Genomic DNA, 16,426 nt, shown 5'->3' on the forward strand with positions numbered 1-16,426 from the left:
TTGCGGTGGTACATGGGGACCAACTGGCTGTTGGTGAGGATCCAAGGCGAGGACCTAACCCTGGGGACCGGTGCACGCCTTGCCTGGGCACTCCTCCTCCTCTGCCTCCTCCTCATCCTTCTCCACACAAACTCCATGTGCAACTTGTTGTTGCCCTGGCCTGGTTGTCCTGCCTCTCGACTACCAGGCACTGCATGAGCAGCTGCCTGTCCCAGATCACAGTGGCTAGTGGCAGCATGGCGTTGGAAACAGTATTTGGACTAGGGATGTACCTTAAGTACCCCTATGGATTGGATTGGGTTGACCTGTGGCTTCATTTCTGACACCTGAGTTCATTTACCTCCAGCTAGAAACTGGAGGTAACTGTGCTGTTTTTTTGGTGATAATAGCGCTGGTTGTCTGCACTAATACTGCCTTACATGGACTTGTGATGCGGTTGTGTTTGCACTTTGTGTGGCCGGCACAGTTACCGCCGGCTGTATTAGCGCTGGCTGATTTTACAGTCCGCAGTATTTGCGCCAGCTCTTCATTCAGTGGAGAAGTATTGGCGACGCTATTTCCATTCCCGCTACTATTAAGGGTTTCCACAAGACTTGTGATTTGTCCCAAAATGTATAAACTTGGGATGTACACCAATGACATACTCCTACACCTGGGTAAACTGAGCGTATCGTTCCCGCAGACCCTTAAAGTGATAAAAGACTAATGCCGCTTGGCCGGGTTTACAGTCAATACAAATAAATCAGTCCTCTTTCCATACTGTAGGGATCCCATACAGTCAATCGATCACCTACTGAGGCATGGGATACCCATACAGCGGGATGTGATAAAATATCTAGGTTTGATGATTACTGGAGACCTGGGTGATCTCTCTGAGGCCAACTATCCCCCAATGCGGAAATGGAAGTGACGTTATCATGGTTGGGGCAAATGTAGACAGTGAAAAATGACATTGCGCCCTAAGATTTTGTAACTATAGCAAATGCTCCCCACAGAGATCCCAATAGAGCATTTTTCAGAGCTGAAACGCAGAATTATGTGCTTCATATGGCACAGTCAAAAACAGACAGTGGCCTACTCCACCCTGATACAGCCAAGGGATAGAGGAGGTCTGGGACCGTCCGCTATGTTTTCCTACTATAGATCTGCCCAGTTTTGTGCGTTGATTCAACACTTGTGTGTTGACAAAGATAAACAAAGGGTGGCATTAGAAAACCATTTTCTATGTCTGTTGCAGTATGAGAGTGGTTATGGATGCCACCAAAGTCCATTCCATGGCCCAGTATCCTTTGGGATGCACAGGAGTCTGATCCATTTATGGAAGTTGTGGGAGAAACAAACAGAACTGAGAGGAGTCACCATGTGGCAGTCACCATAAAGTCATGAATGGACCCTGCCGCTGCTAGATGCAATTACGGAGCCACTTTGCTTTCAGACCTGGTTTGAAGCGGCACTGGAAAGTGTTGCGTAATAGATGAAGGGGTGTAAGTTTGTCTCACTGGATGACTTAGAAGAGGGACTGACGTAGTGGATATGTTTGTGGCCTTCATGAACTTACAACTAAAGGGGATCCTGCTGTCAGATAAATGGAAAGCGGAACTGAAAGAAAGTTGATGAGGACGGAGAGCATTCTCTGAAATGCAATAGCAACTAAGGGAATGATCTTAGACATATACAGATCTCTTCTACTGGCATAGGTGGCTGGAGCTGAATCCTATAAGAGGAGATGGGAAAGGGATTTAGAGAGGGAATTAGATGACCAACAATGGAGGACCGTGTGTGTTAATGTGCACAAAACGTTGATTACTCGTCAAGACAAACTCTGTGGATTGAAGTTATATAGACGGCAGTACGATCCAGGCTGCCTCTCTACAATGTTCCCTATGGTGGATCCTGTCTGCTGGCATGGGTGTGATCAAAGAGCCACATACTGACACATGTGGGGAACATGCCCAAAAGTGCGTATTTCTGGAAGGAAGTCCTGGGATGGATCAAAGAGCTAGACAGGGTTGAGAAAATCCTTGATCTGTTGTTTATGCTATTTGGAGTGGAAGTAGTGGAGGATAAATGGAAACATCTGCCACATATGATACATTTCCCTCTTCTTGCGACAAGGGCGTGTATTGTAATTGGCTGGAAATAAACCGCTCTACTAAGTGAACACATGTGGGCACTTAAAGGAATAGCATTCCATGAGATGGCAAGTATTAGTGGGACCCTAGACAACCTACCACTGTCTAGGGAGATGGAGTGGTCAGCCCTTATCCAGACGTATGTGATGTAAGGTATTTCCTGCCAGTGAAAAGAAGAGTGCAACTGTCTCTCTGAACGGGGCAAAAAAGAAAGGGGTGGGACAAACCAGTAGAGTGTTATACCCGGTAAATACACCAGCAGTGATAGGAATACTGTTATCATTGTGATGCATCTTCCAGATGACCACCACCGAAAGAGTGTAGTCACAGAAAAAGAGTTGTGCTACTTGTTGCCAAAAGGGGTGGGTGTTGGGTTTATGGAGGGGAGGGGAATGTGGGGTGGAAGTTTGAGTAGACAAATAAATGTAATGTTTTGCAGCTAGTGGGGAGATAAACGTGGGTTATTACAATTGGAAATAAAGAATACAAAAAACAATGTAAATAATCAAGTATCATCAAACAAAGAGTATCATAAAGTTAACAGTAGTAGCAGAATGCTTTATTCAGAATCAAATTACGCAAATGCTGAAGTAATGTCACAATGTGTCAATGCAATCTCATGATGAAACCACATTGACTAAAACATTTCAAATATATGACAATACCCATTTTGTATTCATAAAGCAAAAAATAAAACAATAGAATGAAAAAATGACATACAATAATTCCAGCAAAACAAAAGGGATGATGGCTGGAAGGTTTAGACTGAATCTTAACCACTGGCATTGCTCGGGGCAACCCTCCAGACCATCGTTTTTCGCCTGCCAAGCCATTACAGAAGAGGAAAGACCATATGCAAATCAGACATGGCCCCACCCCAAATGGAGCAGTCCAGCCCGAACTGCTAGGTCACATCCCTTCTGCACGAAACCACAAGCATCCCCAAACATGTTTCGCCCTTATTGGGGCTCATCAGTGAGGAGTAGCTTGGGTCTCTAGGCCCAGCAGGCACGGGACCCACGTCTGGGCATACCCGTCCCACTCGGGGTGACAAAGCAAAAACAAAGGGATGATGGCTGGAAGGTTTAGACTGAATCTTAACCACTGGCATTGCTCGGGGCAACCCTCCAGACCATCGTTCTTCGCCTGCCAAGCCATTACAGAAGAGGAAAGACCATATGCAAATCAGACATGGCCCCACCCCAAATGGGGCAGTCCAGCCCGAACTGCTAGGTCACATCCCTTCTGCACGAAACCACAAGCATCCCCAAACATGTTTCGCCCTTATTGGGGCTCATCAGTGAGGAGTAGCTTGGGTCTCTAGGCCCAGCAGGCACGGGACCCACGTCTGGGCATACCCGTCCCACTCGGGGTGACAAAGCAAAAACAAAGGGATGATGGCTGGAAGGTTTAGACTGAATCTTAACCACTGGCATTGCTCGGGGCAACCCTCCAGACCATCGTTCTTCGCCTGCCAAGCCATTACAGAAGAGGAAAGACCATATGCAAATCAGACATGGCCCCACCCCAAATGGGGCAGTCCAGCCCGAACTGCTAGGTCACATCCCTTCTGCACGAAACCACAAGCATCCCCAAACATGTTTCGCCCTTATTGGGGCTCATCAGTGAGGAGTAGCTTGGGTCTCTAGGCCCAGCAGGCACGGGACCCACGTCTGGGCATACCCGTCCCACTCGGGGTGACAAAGCAAAAACAAAGGGATGATGGCTGGAAGGTTTAGACTGAATCTTAACCACTGGCATTGCTCGGGGCAACCCTCCAGACCATCGTTCTTCGCCTGCCAAGCCATTACAGAAGAGGAAAGACCATATGCAAATCAGACATGGCCCCACCCCAAATGGGGCAGTCCAGCCCGAACTGCTAGGTCACATCCCTTCTGCACGAAACCACAAGCATCCCCAAACATGTTTCGCCCTTATTGGGGCTCATCAGTGAGGAGTAGCTTGGGTCTCTAGGCCCAGCAGGCACGGGACCCACGTCTGGGCATACCCGTCCCACTCGGGGTGACAAAGCAAAAACAAAGGGATGATGGCTGGAAGGTTTAGACTGAATCTTAACCACTGGCATTGCTCGGGGCAACCCTCCAGACCATCGTTCTTCGCCTGCCAAGCCATTACAGAAGAGGAAAGACCATATGCAAATCAGACATGGCCCCACCCCAAATGGGGCAGTCCAGCCCGAACTGCTAGGTCACATCCCTTCTGCACGAAACCACAAGCATCCCCAAACATGTTTCGCCCTTATTGGGGCTCATCAGTGAGGAGTAGCTTGGGTCTCTAGGCCCAGCAGGCACGGGACCCACGTCTGGGCATACCCGTCCCACTCGGGGTGACAAAGCAAAAACAAAGGGATGATGGCTGGAAGGTTTAGACTGAATCTTAACCACTGGCATTGCTCGGGGCAACCCTCCAGACCATCGTTCTTCGCCTGCCAAGCCATTACAGAAGAGGAAAGACCATATGCAAATCAGACATGGCCCCACCCCAAATGGGGCAGTCCAGCCCGAACTGCTAGGTCACATCCCTTCTGCACGAAACCACAAGCATCCCCAAACATGTTTCGCCCTTATTGGGGCTCATCAGTGAGGAGTAGCTTGGGTCTCTAGGCCCAGCAGGCACGGGACCCACGTCTGGGCATACCCGTCCCACTCGGGGTGACAAAGCAAAAACACAGGGATGATGGCTGGAAGGTTTAGACTGAATCTTAACCACTGGCATTGCTCGGGGCAACCCTCCAGACCATCGTTCTTTGCCTGCCAAGCCATTACAGAAGAGGAAAGACCATATGCAAATCAGACATGGCCCCACCCCAAATGGGGCAGTCCAGCCCGAACTGCTAGGTCACATACCTTCTGCACGAAACCACAAGCATCCCCAAACATGTTTCGCCCTTATTGGGGCTCATCAGTGAGGAGTAGCTTGGGTCTCTAGGCCCAGCAGGCACGGGACCCACGTCTGGGCATACCCGTCCCACTCGGGGTGACAAAGCAAAAACAAAGGGATGATGGCTGGAAGGTTTAGACTGAATCTTAACCACTGGCATTGCTCGGGGCAACCCTCCAGACCATCGTTCTTCGCCTGCCAAGCCATTACAGAAGAGGAAAGACCATATGCAAATCAGACATGGCCCCACCCCAAATGGGGCAGTCCAGCCCGAACTGCTAGGTCACATCCCTTCTGCACAAAACCACAAGCATCCCCAAACATGTTTCGCCCTTATTGGGGCTCATCAGTGAGGAGTAGCTTGGGTCTCTAGGCCCAGCAGACACGGGACTCACGTCTGGGCATACCCGTCCCACTCGGGGTGACAAAGCAAAAACAAAGGGATGATGGCTGGAAGGTTTAGACTGAATCTTAACCACTGGCATTGCTCGGGGCAACCCTCCAGACCATCGTTCTTCGCCTGCCAAGCCATTACAGAAGAGGAAAGACCATATGCAAATCAGACATGGCCCCACCCCAAATGGGGCAGTCCAGCCCGAACTGCTAGGTCACATCCCTTCTGCACGAAACCACAAGCATCCCCAAACATGTTTCGCCCTTATTGGGGCTCATCAGTGAGGAGTAGCTTGGGTCTCTAGGCCCAGCAGGCACGGGACCCACGTCTGGGCATACCCGTCCCACTCGGGGTGACAAAGCAAAAACAAAGGGATGATGGCTGGAAGGTTTAGACTGAATCTTAACCACTGGCATTGCTCGGGGCAACCCTCCAGACCATCGTTCTTCGCCTGCCAAGCCATTACAGAAGAGGAAAGACCATATGCAAATCAGACATGGCCCCACCCCAAATGGGGCAGTCCAGCCCGAACTGCTAGGTCACATCCCTTCTGCACGAAACCACAAGCATCCCCACACATGTTTCGCCCTTATTGGGGCTCATCAGTGAGGAGTAGCTTGGGTCTCTAGGCCCAGCAGGCACGGGACCCACGTCTGGGCATACCCGTCCCACTCGGGGTGACAAAGCAAAAACAAAGGGATGATGGCTGGAAGGTTTAGACTGAATCTTAACCACTGGCATTGCTCGGGGCAACCCTCCAGACCATCGTTCTTCGCCTGCCAAGCCATTACAGAAGAGGAAAGACCATATGCAAATCAGACATGGCCCCACCCCAAATGGGGCAGTCCAGCCCGAACTGCTAGGTCACATCCCTTCTGCACGAAACCACAAGCATCCCCAAACATGTTTCGCCCTTATTGGGGCTCATCAGTGAGGAGTAGCTTGGGTCTCTAGGCCCAGCAGGCACGGGACCCACGTCTGGGCATACCCGTCCCACTCGGGGTGACAAAGCAAAAACAAAGGGATGATGGCTGGAAGGTTTAGACTGAATCTTAACCACTGGCATTGCTCGGGGCAACCCTCCAGACCATCGTTCTTCGCCTGCCAAGCCATTACAGAAGAGGAAAGACCATATGCAAATCAGACATGGCCCCACCCCAAATGGGGCAGTCCAGCCCGAACTGCTAGGTCACATCCCTTCTACACGAAACCACAAGCATCCCCAAACATGTTTCGCCCTTATTGGGGCTCATCAGTGAGGAGTAGATTGGGTCTCTAGGCCCAGCAGGCACAGGACCCACGTCTGGGCATACCCGTCCCACTCGGGGTGACAAAGCAAAAACAAAGGGATGATGGCTGGAAGGTTTAGACTGAATCTTAACCACTGGCATTGCTCGGGGCAACCCTCCAGACCATCGTTCTTCGCCTGCCAAGCCATTACAGAAGAGGAAAGACCATATGCAAATCAGACATGGCCCCACCCCAAATGGGGCAGTCCAGCCCGAACTGCTAGGTCACATCCCTTCTGCACGAAACCACAAGCATCCCCAAACATGTTTCGCCCTTATTGGGGCTCATCAGTGAGGAGTAGCTTGGGTCTCTAGGCCCAGCAGGCACGGGACCCACGTCTGGGCATACCCGTCCCACTCGGGGTGACAAAGCAAAAACAAAGGGATGATGGCTGGAAGGTTTAGACTGAATCTTAACCACTGGCATTGCTCGGGGCAACCCTCCAGACCATCGTTCTTCGCCTGCCAAGCCATTACAGAAGAGGAAAGACCATATGCAAATCAGACATGGCCCCACCCCAAATGGGGCAGTCCAGCCCGAACTGCTAGGTCACATCCCTTCTGCACGAAACCACAAGCATCCCCAAACATGTTTCGCCCTTATTGGGGCTCATCAGTGAGGAGTAGTTTGGGTCTCTAGGCCCAGCAGGCACGGGACCCACGTCTGGGCATACCCGTCCCACTCGGGGTGACAAAGCAAAAACAAAGGGATGATGGCTGGAAGGTTTAGACTGAATCTTAACCACTGGCATTGCTCGGGGCAACCCTCCAGACCATCGTTCTTCGCCTGCCAAGCCATTACAGAAGAGGAAAGACCATATGCAAATCAGACATGGCCCCACCCCAAATGGGGCAGTCCAGCCCGAACTGCTAGGTCACATCCCTTCTGCACGAAACCACAAGCATCCCCAAACATGTTTCGCCCTTATTGGGGCTCATCAGTGAGGAGTAGCTTGGGTCTCTAGGCCCAGCAGGCACGGGACCCACGTCTGGGCATACCCGTCCCACTCGGGGTGACAAAGCAAAAACAAAGGGATGATGGCTGGAAGGTTTAGACTGAATCTTAACCACTGGCATTGCTCGGGGCAACCCTCCAGACCATCGTTCTTCGCCTGCCAAGCCATTACAGAAGAGGAAAGACCATATGCAAATCAGACATGGCCCCACCCCAAATGGGGCAGTCCAGCCCGAACTGCTAGGTCACATCCCTTCTGCACGAAACCACAAGCATCCCCAAACATGTTTCGCCCTTATTGGGGCTCATCAGTGAGGAGTAGCTTGGGTCTCTAGGCCCAGCAGGCACGGGACCCACGTCTGGGCATACCCGTCCCACTCGGGGTGACAAAGCAAAAACAAAGGGATGATGGCTGGAAGGTTTAGACTGAATCTTAACCACTGGCATTGCTCGGGGCAACCCTCCAGACCATCGTTCTTCGCCTGCCAAGCCATTACAGAAGAGGAAAGACCATATGCAAATCAGACATGGCCCCACCCCAAATGGGGCAGTCCAGCCCGAACTGCTAGGTCACATCCCTTCTGCACGAAACCACAAGCATCCCCAAACATGTTTCGCCCTTATTGGGGCTCATCAGTGAGGAGTAGCTTGGGTCTCTAGGCCCAGCAGGCACGGGACCCACGTCTGGGCATACCCGTCCCACTCGGGGTGACAAAGCAAAAACAAAGGGATGATGGCTGGAAGGTTTAGACTGAATCTTAACCACTGGCATTGCTCGGGGCAACCCTCCAGACCATCGTTCTTCGCCTGCCAAGCCATTACAGAAGAGGAAAGACCATATGCAAATCAGACATGGCCCCACCACAAATGGGGCAGTCCAGCCCGAACTGCTAGGTCACATCCCTTCTGCACGAAACCACAAGCATCGCCAAACATGTTTCGCCCTTATTGGGGCTCATCAGTGAGGAGTAGCTTGGGTCTCTAGGCCCAGCAGGCACGGGACCCACGTCTGGGCATACCCGTCCCACTCGGGGTGACAAAGCAAAAACAAAGGGATGATGGCTGGAAGGTTTAGACTGAATCTTAACCACTGGCATTGCTCGGGGCAACCCTCCAGACCATCGTTCTTCGCCTGCCAAGCCATTACAGAAGAGGAAAGACCATATGCAAATCAGACATGGCCCCACCCCAAATGGGGCAGTCCAGCCCGAACTGCTAGGTCACATCCCTTCTGCACGAAACCACAAGCATCCCCAAACATGTTTCGCCCTTATTGGGGCTCATCAGTGAGGAGTAGCTTGGGTCTCTAGGCCCAGCAGGCACGGGACCCACGTCTGGGCATACCCGTCCCACTCGGGGTGACAAAGCAAAAACAAAGGGATGATGGCTGGAAGGTTTAGACTGAATCTTAACCACTGGCATTGCTCGGGGCAACCCTCCAGACCATCGTTCTTCGCCTGCCAAGCCATTACAGAAGAGGAAAGACCATATGCAAATCAGACATGGCCCCACCCCAAATGGGGCAGTCCAGCCCGAACTGCTAGGTCACATCCCTTCTGCACGAAACCACAAGCATCCCCAAACATGTTTCGCCCTTATTGGGGCTCATCAGTGAGGAGTAGCTTGGGTCTCTAGGCCCAGCAGGCACGGGACCCACGTCTGGGCATACCCGTCCCACTCGGGGTGACAAAGCAAAAACAAAGGGATGATGGCTGGAAGGTTTAGACTGAATCTTAACCACTGGCATTGCTCGGGGCAACCCTCCAGACCATCGTTCTTCGCCTGCCAAGCCATTACAGAAGAGGAAAGACCATATGCAAATCAGACTTGGCCCCACCCCAAATGGGGCAGTCCAGCCCGAACTGCTAGGTCACATCCCTTCTGCACGAAACCACAAGCATCCCCAAACATGTTTCGCCCTTATTGGGGCTCATCAGTGAGGAGTAGCTTGGGTCTCTAGGCCCAGCAGGCACAGGACCCACGTCTGGGCATACCCGTCCCACTCGGGGTGACAAAGCAAAAACAAAGGGATGATGGCTGGAAGGTTTAGACTGAATCTTAACCACTGGCATTGCTCGGGGCAACCCTCCAGACCATCGTTCTTCGCCTGCCAAGCCATTACAGAAGAGGAAAGACCATATGCAAATCAGACATGGCCCCACCCCAAATGGGGCAGTCCAGCCCAAACTGCTAGGTCACATCCTTTCTGCACGAAACCACAAGCATCCCCAAACATGTTTCGCCCTTATTGGGGCTCATCAGTGAGGAGTAGCTTGGGTCTCTAGGCCCAGCAGGCACGGGACCCACGTCTGGGCATACCCGTCCCACTCGGGGTGACAAAGCAAAAACAAAGGGATGATGGCTGGAAGGTTTAGACTGAATCTTAACCACTGGCATTGCTCGGGGCAACCCTCCAGACCATCGTTCTTCGCCTGCCAAGCCATTACAGAAGAGGAAAGACCATATGCAAATCAGACATGGCCCCACCCCAAATGGGGCAGTCCAGCCCGAACTGCTAGGTCACATCCCTTCTGCACGAAACCACAAGCATCCCCAAACATGTTTCGCCCTTATTGGGGCTCATCAGTGAGGAGTAGCTTGGGTCTCTAGGCCCAGCAGGCACGGGACCCACGTCTGGACATACCCGTCCCACTCGGGGTGACAAAGCAAAAACAAAGGGATGATGGCTGGAAGGTTTAGACTGAATCTTAACCACTGGCATTGCTCGGGGCAACCCTCCAGACCATCGTTCTTCGCCTGCCAAGCCATTACAGAAGAGGAAAGACCATATGCAAATCAGACATGGCCCCACCCCAATGGGATGGGGCCATGTAGAGACCCAAGCTACTCCTCACTGATGAGCCCCAACAAGGGCGAAACATGTTTGGGGATGCTTGTGGTCTCGTGCAGAAGGGATGTGGCCTAGCAGTTCGGGCTGAACTGCCCCTTTTGGGGTGGGGCCAAGCCTGATTTGCATATGGTCTTTCCCTTCTGTAATGGCTTGGCAGGCGAAGAACGGTGGTCTGGAGGGTTGCCCAGAGCATTGCCAGTGGTTAAGATTAAGTCTAAACCTTCCAGCCATCACCTCTTTGTTTTTGCTATGTCACCCCGAGTGGGACGGGTATGCCCAGACGTGGGTCCCGTGCCTGCTGGGCCTAGAGACCCAAGCTACTCCTCACTGATGAGCCCCAACAAGGGCGAAACATGTTTGGGGATGCTTGTGGTCTCGTGCAGAAGGGATGTGGCCTAGCAGTTCGGGCTCGACTGCCCCTTTTGGGGTGGGGCCAAGCCTGATTTGCATATGGTCTTTCCCTTCTGTAATGGCTTGGCAGGCGAAGAACGGTGGTCTGGAGGGTTGCCCAGAGCATTGCCAGTGGTTAAGATTAAGTCTAAACCTTCCAGCCATCACCTCTTTGTTTTTGCTATGTCACCCCGAGTGGGACGGGTATGCCCAGACGTGGGTCCCGTGCCTGCTGGGCCTAGAGACCCAAGATACTCCTCACTGATGAGCCCCAACAAGGGCGAAACATGTTTGGGGATGCTAGTGGTCTCGTGCAGAAGGGATGTGGCCTAGCAGTTCGGGCTGGACTGCCCCTTTTGGGGTGGGGCCAAGCCTGATTTGCATATGGTCTTTCCCTTCTGTAATGGCTTGGCAGGTGAAGAACGGTGGTCTGGAGGGTTGCCCAGAGCATTGCCAGTGGTTAAGATTAAGTCTAAACCTTCCAGCCATCACCTCTTTGTTTTTGCTATGTCACCCCGAGTGGGACGGGTATGCCCAGACGTGGGTCCCGTGCCTGCTGGGCCTAGAGACCCAAGCTACTCCTCACTGATGAGCCCCAACAAGGGCGAAACATGTTTGGGGATGCTTGTGGTCTCGTGCAGAAGGGATGTGGCCTAGCAGTTCGGGCTGGACTGCCCCTTTTGGGGTGGGGCCCAGACTGATTTGCATATGGTCTTTCCCTTCTGTAATGGCTTGGCAGGCAAAGAACGGTGGTCTGGAGGGTTGCCCAGAGCATTGCCAGTGGTTAAGATTAAGTCTAAACCTTCCAGCCATCACCTCTTTGTTTTTGCTATGTCACCCCGAGTGGGACGGGTATGCCCAGACGTGGGTCCCGTGCCTGCTGGGCCTAGAGACCCAAGCTACTCCTCACTGATGAGCCCCAACAAGGGCGAAACATGTTTGGGGATGCTTGTGGTCTCGTGCAGAAGGGATGTGGCCTAGCAGTTCGGGCTGGTCTGCCCCTTTTGGGGTGGGGCCAAGCCTGATTTGCATATGGTCTTTCCCTTCTGTAATGGCTTGGCAGGCGAAGAACGGTGGTCTGGAGGGTTGCCCAGAGCATTGCCAGTGGTTAAGATTAAGTCTAAACCTTCCAGCCATCACCTCTTTGTTTTTGCTATGTCACCCCGAGTGGGACGGGTATGCCCAGACGTGGGTCCCGTGCCTGCTGGGCCTAGAGACCCAAGCTACTCCTCACTGATGAGCCCCAACAAGGGCGAAACATGTTTGGGGATGCTTGTGGTCTCGTGCAGAAGGGATGTGGCCTAGCAGTTCGGGCTGGACTGCCCCTTTTGGGGTGGGGCCAAGCCTGATTTGCATATGGTCTTTCCCTTCTGTAATGGCTTGGCAGGCGAAGAACGGTGGTCTGGAGGGTTGCCCAGAGCATTGCCAGTGGTTAAGATTAAGTCTAAACCTTCCAGCCATCACCTCTTTGTTTTTGCTATGTCACCCCGAGTGGGACGGGTATGCTCAGACGTGGGTCCCGTGCCTGCTGGGCCTAGAGACCCAAGCTACTCCTCACTGATGAGCCCCAACAAGGGCGAAACATGTTTGGGGATGCTTGTGGTCTCGTGCAGAAGGGATGTGGCCTAGCAGTTCGGGCTGGACTGCCCCTTTTGGGGTGGGGCCAAGCCTGATTTGCATATGGTCTTTCCCTTCTGTAATGGCTTGGCAGGCGAAGAACGGTGGTCTGGAGGGTTGCCCAGAGCATTGCCAGTGGTTAAGATTAAGTCTAAACCTTCCAGCCATCACCTCTTTGTTTTTGCTATGTCACCCCGAGTGGGACGGGTATGCCCAGACGTGGGTCCCGTGCCTGCTGGGCCTAGAGACCCAAGCTACTCCTCACTGATGAGCCCCAACAAGGGCAAAACATGTTTGGGGATGCTTGTGGTCTCGTGCAGAAGGGATGTGGCCTAGCAGTTCGGGCTGGACTGCCCCTTTTGGGGTGGGGCCAAGCCTGATTTGCATATGGTCTTTCCCTTCTGTAATGGCTTGGCAGGCGAAGAACGGTGGTCTGGAGGGTTGCCCAGAGCATTGCCAGTGGTTAAGATTAAGTCTAAACCTTCCAGCCATCACCTCTTTGTTTTTGCTATGTCACCCCGAGTGGGACGGGTATGCCCAGACGTGGGTCCCGTGCCTGCTCGGCCTAGAGACCCAAGCTACTCCTCACTGATGAGCCCCAACAAGGGCAAAACATGTTTGGGTATGCTTGTGGTCTCGTGCAGAAGGGATGTGGCCTAGCAGTTCGGGCTGGACTGCCCCTTTTGGGGTGGGGCCAAGCCTGATTTGCATATGGTCTTTCCCTTCTGTAATGGCTTGGCAGGCGAAGAACGGTGGTCTGGAGGGTTGCCCAGAGCATTGCCAGTGGTTAAGATTAAGTCTAAACCTTCCAGCCATCACCTCTTTGTTTTTGCTATACAATAATTCCATCCAATCATGTAATACTAAAACAAGGAACAAACTATGCAATGATGTAAAACATATTTAAAACTAAACAAGACTTTACTCCCCACACATGCTAATTCAAGCCTCTTATAACATGGCCTTTGCAAACACGTGGCTATAGCAAACATCAGAGAATCATGTGAGTTCACTTTACAAATGGCCAGAGAATCTTTCATGGATCTTACTGATTTATTTCTTAGTTTCATATAGAACCACAACCTTCTTGCTTTAGTATTGGTGGGACATACGAAGAAAAAATGACATATATTCTCCCGAAAAATAGGGTAATGGGAATGTGTATCTGATAGTCCCTAACCAATCTTACTGTAAAGAAGAGCACAAAGACCAAGGCCGAGAGGCATCTGGGTGCTAGCGAATTCAAACAGAAGGCAACATGACCATCGGCCCTAAAATAAAAAGGGTTGTAAGGCTTTGCGAAAGCGCAAATGCTCAGGGATATCTTGCAAACTCTGCGGAAGAGAGTTCCACATCAGTGGTGCGAGGATGGAAATTGATCATCCTCTGGTCCTTGACCTGTACAATAGTGGAACAACTAGGATATTTTGACAGGTCGACTGAAGCCCGCGAGCTGGGACATAGCCTGTGAGTTTTGACCAAAGAAAGACTGAGCTTGTGGAGTGGTCAGAACGGTGTACAAAACACAGGGCCACACAGTTTGCAGAGTTTTGAGGAATCTGGAGTCTCTGGACCAGAGAGTCAGGCTGCCCCAGATAAGTGTTGTTACACTAGTCTAGGGAGTCCATAATAGAAGCAGTGACTACTTTGGAATGACAGTGAGGTGGCAGTAGCGTAAGAATTTTCCTAAGCAATCTCAGCCTGAGAAAATTGGCATTACAAACTGAGCCAATCTTAGCCTCACGTACAAATGTGGGGAGAAGCTTTATTCCTAGGCTTTTTATGCAAGAACTAGGGGCCAGACAGGGGCTGAGAGAATCGGGCCAGAAATCTGAATTCCAATAGGACAAGGGGTTTGTGGAGCCAAACAACAGGACTTCAGTCTTCTCCCCCTTTAACTTCAACCAGTTCTCTGCCATCCAGCGCCTGACCTCTGTAAGACACTCCATGAGTTTAGAGGGAGGGTCCGAGGCCGGGGACCAGAGGTGCAAAATCATCTTACTGTCATCAGCATACGTGTAAAATGGATGCCATGGGAGGAGACAAGGTGCTCGAGAGACCGCAGATAAAGATTAAAAAGCAGAGGCGACAGGGAGGACCTCTGAGGGACCCTGCAGGAAAAAGAGGAGCAGAACAGAACAGAAAAAGAGAAACAGTCTGTTGTTGCTCCTGGAGAAAAGAATTAAACCAAGCCTGCGGACCACCTGACAACACAGTCTGCTTCAGTCACTGAAGTAGAATTGTATGACCAATGATGTCAAATGCCACAGAGAGGTCAAGGAGAATCAAGACTCTGGCCTCTCTGGGGTTGTGCAATAATGCCAGGTCATCAGGGATGGAAATCATGACTGACACAGTTCCCATGAATGGTCTAAAGCCTGCTTGGAAGGAATGTAAATGGCTTTCCGTCTCAAAAAATCTGAAAAACTGTGAGGTGACAATGGTTTCCATGAGTTTCATAACAGCAGGAAAGAACGAGATTACTGTCAGGGAGAGACGGGTTGAGATGTATTTATAACAAAGGAGAAACAATGCCATGTTTAAAAGTAGCTAGGATTACCCCATTAGTAAATGAATAACTAAGAGCTACAGCAAAGAGAGAAATACAATCCAGAGGAAGAGACTGAACCAAGTGCAGAGGAATAGGCAATGCCGACTTAAGCTTGCAGATGGCTTTAGTCACAGTCTTATTTGTAACAGGATCAAAAAGAAAGGAGGAGGGCGAGTCCCCAAGGTGTGTTTCCAGTAGGGGTGTTGTAGATGGGACAGCGGGCTTGGCCTCAAAAATCAAACTTCTAATCCTGGAAATGTTATCCTGGAAAAGGGAGCTGAACTGCTCACAAACTACCCAGGGGCAGGGGGGTCGATAAAAGGAGGGGGTGGTGCTAAAAGTTATGTTGCCACCTGAAAAGGTTTGCCCGAGGAACAGATAGTTCAGCTGATATGATCAGCACAGTGGTGTGATTTTGCAGTTTTTATGGCTGTCTGATAGAAGAGAATAGTATGTTTATAATTAGCTTTGGATTTTAGGTCAGGAGCAAGGTGCCATTTTTGTTCAGCCCACCCTAATGCTTGCATCAGCAGCCTCAGTTGGGGAGAATACCTGGGGTGGATGGGTTTACACAACAGAAGCCCAGCTTGACAAGGGCCAGAATATCAGCCGTATTGACCATTGCAGTAATCAAAGCTGTACAAGGGTCAAGAGACCCTTTATTGGAGGGGGTAAGCTTCAGTGTGCTATCTTTAAGACAACCAGCAACTTGATTTGGGGTAGTCTTGGCCCAGACATGCTGACAAATTCGTGTTTCTGATTTAATTTTGGAAAAGGGAGGGGAAGAGATAAGAAAGGGGAGGAGGATGTGATCTGACCAAATGGCTGGTATTCGTTTGAAGGTGGTTAGTAGCTTCTCTGCAGAGAAGATGAGATCCAAGATATTTCCTCTCTTACGCATGGGAAGTTACCTTCGAGCAGGTTCAAGTTGCTCAGTCTAGATGTAAACTTAAACGCCTGAGCATGCATATTGAAATCCCCCATTAGCAGAAGATTTGTATGCAACACATTGAAATCTTCTACCACCTGCAAAAGACCTATTTAAAAAATCCTAGGGCAAAAATGAGAGGGACGATAAGCGAGTAGTTGATAAACAGTATAGTTTGATGACACCTGAATTTATGTAAGTAGAGGTTCACAGGGATAACTAACGCAATTGACCCCCATGCCAGATATGGCTAGCAAGCACAATTTTCCAAAATGCCAGGTATGGCTAGCTAACACAAATGCTCTAAATGCAAACTATGGCTTACTAACACAATTGCCCTAAATGCCAGGTTTGGCCAACTATCACACTTAGCCTAAATGCCAGATATGGCTAACACAGTTGGCCCAAATGCCAGATA

This window comes from Ambystoma mexicanum, chromosome 10 (genome assembly GCF_040938575.1).
Source record: "Ambystoma mexicanum isolate Mex_15411 chromosome 10, UKY_AmexF1_1, whole genome shotgun sequence".
Lineage (NCBI taxonomy): Eukaryota > Metazoa > Chordata > Amphibia > Caudata > Ambystomatidae > Ambystoma > Ambystoma mexicanum.